Below are 8,035 nucleotides of genomic sequence, written 5' to 3' on the forward strand. Positions count from 1 at the left end.
TTTCATTTGCTAAGCTGAAAAGGAGAATCAAGAAATAGAAGGAATTGGGTGGGTGTCTTTATTTAAAACCAAGAATTAAAAGAGTTAATTCAAATTCACTACTTCACTTCTTGACAATATCCAAATGAGTCATAAGAGCTATGACCCTAACTTTTCCAGCAAAGTTAGCCCGGCATCCCCAGAGCACCACAGAATGCTTAGAAGCACTTGGAAACACCAGGCTTCACATATTTCAAAACTGAAAATATAACTTAGTAAGTTGGAGAAACCAACAAAGAGAAACAGTGTATTAAGTTCAAAATTCAGCTGGGCATGAGCAACTTGATCCAATGCCTAACTTGTTCCTGCTTTGAGCAGGGGGTTGGACAAGATGACTGCCTGAGGCCCCTTCCAACCTAAATTGTTCTCTGATTTGATTAGGAACCTACAAAGGTTCACTTCATCTTTAGGGACCTGAGAATGATTGCATTTTTTAGGGTTTCAGTTAAGGGTTGAGAGGCAGTGCCCACTGGGGTTCTACAGTGTGGGTATTTAGGCAAAAATCTGAGCTTCACAGCTTCTTTTGCAGGTGACAAACCTTTCATATCATACAGCTGGCTGTAAGGCACCCTCCCACCCTGTGGTGGCAGCCCACAATGAAGGCAAAGCAAAATTAAGCTATTATATCTGCAGAGAAAATATTTGAGTATTGCATTGCACAGTTTCAGTTAAATCTCTAAGTAAAAAAGCTTAAAACCAGCAAGCAATTTGCACATCATGTTTCCTCTGATGCCCTTTCTTCATGTGCATCATTCAGCACTTTTAGGAAAAACTACCCTGTTTGAAAACTTCCCTTTGTAATCCAAGTAATGCAAGGTGAATACTTACATTTATGTAAGAGAACCATTTATCCTATCTACAAGTATGTAAATCCTCTCTTAGGAAAGGATGCAATTTACAACTGGAGCAACAGCTTTATCCATAATTCAGCAAAAACATGACAGAAAAACAAAGAAAAAACTGCAACTTTTAAAAAATTAAAAAATTGCATTAACTTTTAATGAAAATAACTCTGGGTGGAAAGCAGAGTATATGTACACATACAGAAAACAGTAGAGCTTGAAATTACCATGCATCACTCAGCTTTGAGGTTTGCTCTCCAAGGCAACACTAATGTAACTCTACTATTGTTTCCTACTAAGATAAACAAAAAATCCTTCCTAAGATATAATGAAACAATTAGGATGCTACCGGCAATAAATTTACTGGTTACTTAGAGCAACTGAGTTTGTCCACACAGCTTGCAAACGCCACACAGTTGCAAAAACAAAACATCCAAAAAGATGGAAGTACATAATGCACTTTTGTAGATGACTTATGTTTACTTATTACCATGAACAAGCTTTTTAAAATAAATCTAATCACTTTTTAAGTAATGTAGTTCAAAGTGCACTTCACTTACTTTAGGTGTAATAGAAATCTACCTGCAATATATTGTACATTATTAATCAGCAAACGCACAAGATGAGAAATTCAACCTGTGGTTTTAAACTGGACAGAAACTCCCACCACCATTATAAAGGTAACCAAGCTTAAATCACATCAAGTCCAGCTGTCTAGCTTTGATTTTTCAGAACATTGGTCTTGTTACTCTGCTATTTTAGATCAGATTTTGGTGTTGTCTCAGCCTTGTATCTCAAAGCTCAGGGCCTACGAAGAGTTTTTGATAAAAGACACAGGCATGGCTGGAAGACCCTAGAGCTTGCCTGTCGAGTAGGGGCATGACTTGCATCAGGAAGCTCCTTTAGCAAACTGTTGTTTGATGGTTTGTCATTCCATCATTATCAGTGAGCTGGCAGCAGTGATCCTCCCTGGAGCTAGTTGTTCTGAGGAGAGATAAAAATAAAAAACCTTCGCCTTTTACTGATGGACTTGAAGTCGAGTTTGCAGTCAGTGGTATATCCCTCCCATGCTGCTTTTGTTACTTGTTCCGAGACACTGGCAGAGCACCTTAATACTATAGGTCATGGAATTCAAAACTGGAGTCAGAACTGAAGACCAAGGGCTCTTTTCTGCTTGGTAGAATAGACAAAATGTGTTTAATGGTACTTGAACAGCAGAGCCTAGCAGCATTCCTAAGCTTTGAGAAATCCTTGTTTCATCTGTATCAGCCAGAAAGTTTCTGGGAGTGCCAGAGAGAGGGAGCATGGGTGAACAAGTGAGCGGGGGCGGGAGGGAGAGAGAACGAGAGAGACAGAGACAGACAGACAGAGAGAGAGAGAGAGTGTGAGTGAGTGAGTGAGTGAGTGAGTGAGTGAGTGTGTGTGTGTGTGTGTGTGTGTACAGGGAGAGAGGGGTGGCCACAAATGAATGAGTTAAAATGTTTTTTGCAAGCACCCACAGTGCGCATTATCCTGCAAGTACCATACTAGCTGGCAGAGAGAACCACAACTACTAAGTTTATCGTCTTTAGTGAAAGGTTCACTAACTTTTAAAGGTTATCAGGCAGCATTACTGGCATTAGATAAAACCAGATTTTATAGCAATAGGAAAACAAAGGACAGCAAACCTTGCCACACTTTTTGCAATGGAGAAAGAAGCAAGTTTCTTCCAGCCTACTCTCTCCATCTTGGCATACTCGAGCAGGGCCAGCCACAGTGTCACTCTAGAAACAAACTGTAAAGGTTGAAGAAAATGTAAACAGCAGAGCAGAAGCCAAGATTCAGTTCTAACTTCACAGCTGGAAACCACAGAGGCAAAACGGATTGTACAGAAGTGCCTCACAGAAAGTATCTTGAAGGAGATGCAGTTTCAATACAGAGGCTTAAGACAGCTTTGATCAAGTTGTGCAAAGTAATAACACAGGGATAGCAGGCTCTCCAAGCTCAGAGAGGCGCCATAAAGTTCACTAATGCTGGTGAAAGTTGCTTGGATTCTACAGGGAGCAGCGCCACAGAAATGCCTATAAATACTGAATTCATATTGAAATGTTCTAATTGTGCCTTTGGGTTCTCTAAAATTGACTTGTTTTTAGTTTAAAGGAAATACTTTAAAAATTGGGGGTAGGGAGCAGTGTCTGGAAGCAACATCCTAATAAAGGGCAACACAAAGTCTGAAGACTCTTGCTCAAGAAAGAGGGCGAGGACTGTTTGGAGCTCATGTCTTCAGCACCTGATCCTTCTGACTACGGAGCAGTCTGCAGGGCAAAGTCTTGTTCTGTTCTCAGCAGACTTACCAAATGCAAAGGGGCAAGGGAAGTAGCTGGCCACAATTTTGGGATGCTGCATTAGCACTGAGATTAAGGTCAATTCTCTTAACACCCTTCTATAGAAAAAGAACTCCATGTTTTTCAGTTCATTTCTGTAATATAAAGGTGTATCTGAGAACTAGGCAAAAGTCTATTTCACCTAACAGGTATTGTTTGTTTTTAATTTCTTTCAAAATATCTTTCGGTATCAGATTCTTTCAATATCTGTCAGGATAAAACTGTCTTTCTACAAAGCAGTATGCCTAATAGCAATCCTTGACTACTTAAACAAGTCAATTTTCCAAGGACTGTAGGTGTCAAGTCAGAGCACCGTTAGGAACTACAGTACAGGGATCCTAGACTTTAAAAGAAATGTTACCTCATGCATCATTTTATGTCATATTTGTAGAATTCCAGTTGATTTCTCTTCAAAAAAAAAGTTGCATTCTGTAATTTGCACATGTGCTAGAGCTATCAGTTTGTTTTAACAAACGCTTTGTTCTGCTTTAAACATGGGTTTTGTTTAAACTCTAGAGAAAATAATCAAGGTAAAAACTTTGTACAGTCTTACTTTTAAATGACTGATATGGTCAGCAAGTATAAAAGTACATGTTGCATTAAAATTGCGTGCTGTTTATGTATTTAACATAGAGATGTATGTTTTTGCATTGTTAAAAAGAATGATCTATGCTTTACTGTTTTGGGGGGGATTTGTGCTCCAATATTGTCCAACAGCTTTCATACTCTAATTACTCTAAGTAAAGTTCTAACAGTTTGCATATGATTTTGATTGCTTCTGTTTTCTTAATTCTTATAATCTGACATGATCTGAAGTAGTCCTGTCATTTGGAGCAAACAAGTAAAACGCACCTCCTGGCAAAAAATTAATCCAACACGCAAGCTGTTTTTGAATTATGAGCATGATGCTGCCAAATGCAAGGTTTTAACTTGAAGTTAATGAAATCCAAGGGTATCCATAAAACCATTCAAGACAAGCTCTTTATTTCTAGAAAGACTCCAAGACTTGTTAACATGCAATTTGCATGGGCAGAGTACTTTTTCCACAACAAATCTAAAACCGTTATTACTCCTGTTAAACAGACACTTTGTAGTTAAAGGACTGCATGATTCTCATTAGGTCAGGGCAAATTCAAAAGTCATGATAAGATGTTTCATCCACCCATCCAGCAAGACACCAGAGGAGTTCTTACAAAGCTGTGAAAACATTCTTTAACCAAAAATGTTTAGTGATTGATTTTGAGCAACATATCCTTTGGGAACTCCTGAGTGACTGAACCTGAGCCACTCTGAGCCAGGGAAAATGCTCAATATATGATTGCTATCTTAAATCTTTCTCTTGATACTATACTTAAGACCTCTTTAAAAACAGTCACTCCTTAAGGTATGAAGATAGGGCTTTATGCTTATCTGCAACAAATCCCCGAGGACTCTGCTGTTTTTCACAGCAGTCTATAGTATCCATAGGGTCGGATGCAAAGCTCTAAGAGTGAAGTTCAACTTTTTCACAGCATAAAATAATTGAGTCATACAGCATTTTCAATTTTAGGCAGGTTGCAATCTTCAACATCCTCTATCCCTAATGCTCTGCCTGCTTTAGGGTCCCAAACCTTTCTCATTTCAGCCCTTTAATTCCTGCCAACCTCATTTATTCCACTTCAGGCATCCTTCCCATGCTCTCAGCCTGCCCAGGTCTGCTGCTCCCTCCCTGCTGCAGTTCAGAGGTAGCAGATCTCCGGCCAGAGTAGTCACAGAGCTCTAACACCGACCTGTGGAAAGCAGGGGAAGGTCAGAGACTTATCCTTAAAGGGCTGGACTGTAGTTCTCCATGGGTTGTGTGCACTGGCTTCTCTGTGAAGTGGTTGGGAGCAGGAGCTTGTTTTTTTGGAGCAGAGATTGCTGAACTGGCTGGGGACACAGCAGCTCTTGTCACACACAGCTCCCCATTCTCTCTGAGCAACCAACGAGTATTGTCAACATTGCTGGAGAAATGATCTGTTCCTATCTGGTCACATTCCTGCCCAAGAAAACAAGAACCATAAACAAGAATGCTAAACAGGGCCAAGAATATAATCAAGGCATCTAAGCAAGAAATAACTCTGTTAAGATACTCACAGGCACACAGTCATAAGCTGTTGGCACCCAACACGACCTTCCCACGGTCACTTGCAATCAGCATAGCCTGACCTTGTCCAGCTCTCCCTGCAGAGAGCGCTGCTCTGGCTAGAAGCCATAATAAAATAATAATAATAATAATAATAATAAAAAAGTGGGCTTGGATAGGGCTCAGAAAAAGAAATTGCCTTTCTTGTTTGCACAGCAGGAGATCACATGTATAAGACCCATTTCTAATGGTCTCTCCTGCGAACTAGTGGATTTGGGGCTTCTGTTTTTTTGGGGGGTTTTTTTGATTTCTTGATTTTTCTTCTGAGAGCAGGAGAAAGATGACAGAGGCTCCTTTGTTTCCTCAGACAGGGCCACAACTGCTCCTTTATCTCAATTTCAATCTGCTCCCACTTGCACGTAAACTAGCTTTCAGACAAGCAGCTCTGATTCAGGAACACAACCCAACTCAGGTGCATGATGCCTTTGAAAACTGCTTGCCATCCTCCACTCATAATGGCAGAGGTAAGCAAGTCAACATCCTCCCAGCTTGGAAGGTCAAAGCCTGTTTGAAAAATAGGAATGAGGATTACTGCCATTCTACTTACTTTTGAGCAGATTCACCACAGTCAAAGAATGTAAACAGAAAATCACATGCAGTCAGTCTGGCTTTCTCAAACTAAGCTTTCTCTTCTGAGACAATATAGGCTTTATTTCTCCCTCCCCAAGCAGAAAAGGATCAGAGTTGTAAATAAAACAAAAAATTCAGTATGATGGCAAATAGCATTATCAATTCACCTTCTTTGCATGCAGTTTTAAAGATCTGCTCTCCCTTCCTTCCTCTCTCCTCAGCACCAGCAAACCCTCCTCTCTGCCTTTGAAGAGCTGCTCTTTCCTGGGATTTCTCCCTGACTGTTCCTCCATTATTAATGAGGACACTTAGCTCTTCCGTCCATGGGGTAACTGAAATATAATCCAGTTTATTTCCCCAAAGGGCACAAATAGACAAGAAGAAAGTCTTCAGCCACAGCCAGGTACAATACGAAACCAGAACACTTTCCATTTTCTCATTGTATCTCTTTAGTTTCCCTTCACTATTTAATGTTCCATATACAACAACTCACAAGTCTTGAGGCAGTTTTTTACTCCACAACAACAGTGACAATTCAGTGTAGTCAGCCTGCAAGTTCCTTCTGGTGGCTGAGAAAAAAAAAAAAAACCATGTGCTGGGAGCTAATTAAGTATTCATCCTTCAGAAACCCTCCCATCTCTCAGGCTTGTCTGAAAGCACTGCTGAATGATGGATCAGATGACCAGGGCAAACATTATCCAAGCCCCTGTGACATGACACAGATACCAGCAGGGAGAAAAAGCAAAGCTTAGGAGTGGCTACTGATGAAGACAGCACCCATAAGGAAGTCAAGTAGTAATTAATTCTCTATATAACTGGTACTGCAGCTGTGAAAAAGCAAACACTCTTCCTACATGTTACTTAAAAGGTGGAGCATCTTCCTGTATCTCATTAACAGAGGAGCATTTTCCTAGCAGATACGAGCCAGCGCTCCCAAATCTACAAACAAACAAAAAAAAAGCCAAGCCTATCTAGTGCAGCATTCGTTGAAGAACTGCATTTGGCTGGCAAGTCCTGCTGATGAGAACATAGCTCCTTCTGTACAACAGAACTGCCTTCACAGTTGCAGCTCTTATACCCATTATCCTAAATTGCCAAAACACCATTATTCTCTTTGAACTTTCCGTGAACATATACCTCTGTTACCATTTCCACCTTTTCCTATGAAGGCAGATCCAGTGCAATGAAGCATGCATGAGGGAGGTGGTCATGAGGGAGATGCAGTAACACTTGGACCTTTCATTTGGGTGTCTACAGTTAGATGACTTTGGAAGCTGTCATAGATTTGCTTTCAGCAACCCTAAGCATTGCTCCAGCTTAACCAGCCTTTTCCTCCCTTTCAAAAATAACTTTTCCAGCTACCTACCACCTCTACAAAGACTTTCAGTTATTTTGCTTAAAGGAGGTTTGTTTCTGGTATGATTTGATGAAACAAACCCCAGCATGTCTGAGTGAGGAGATAGCTCTACAGGGGGCTGCACTCATCAGTAAATCAAGCAAACACCATGGAAACACTCCACAGTCTGAAAGTAACATTTGTATTAGATACCAAAAGCGAGTATGTAAGCATCATGTCCTATCTTCCTGTGGTAAAATCTGCAGGATCTGCAGAGGCCAATGATACTCCAATGATCTTATGAGGTCCAGATCTTGGACACACAACAAGAGACAGTATGGCCTGCCCCACTAGGCAAATGCAATTTAATCCAAGGGAAACAAACTGCTAACTCCCTAAGTTTTGGTTGTTGTTGTTTTAGTTTTAAATATCTCCTTTCCCCTTATTTTTTATCCTGTTAGCTAAGCAGGTCAGTACTGGCCCCAAAAGGGCAATTCATTGGTTCTTTTGCCCCCCAGCTAATATTAATCCAAAAGACAAGCTCAGGTGAGAGTGCAGAAACTGCTATAACTCCTGCTTGATGACCTGCTGAAAGGAACACAGTCCTCCAAAATACAAGTGCTCTCTTGATGCAGTTCATTACACTCTAACCCAGAAACCTACCTTTGTAAACAAGAGGCAGAAAAGCTTGAGAAATGAACATGCCATAGAATAGGCAAGA

Source organism: Apteryx mantelli, chromosome 2 (genome assembly GCF_036417845.1).
Source record: "Apteryx mantelli isolate bAptMan1 chromosome 2, bAptMan1.hap1, whole genome shotgun sequence".
NCBI classification, from domain to species: Eukaryota; Metazoa; Chordata; class Aves; order Apterygiformes; family Apterygidae; genus Apteryx; species Apteryx mantelli.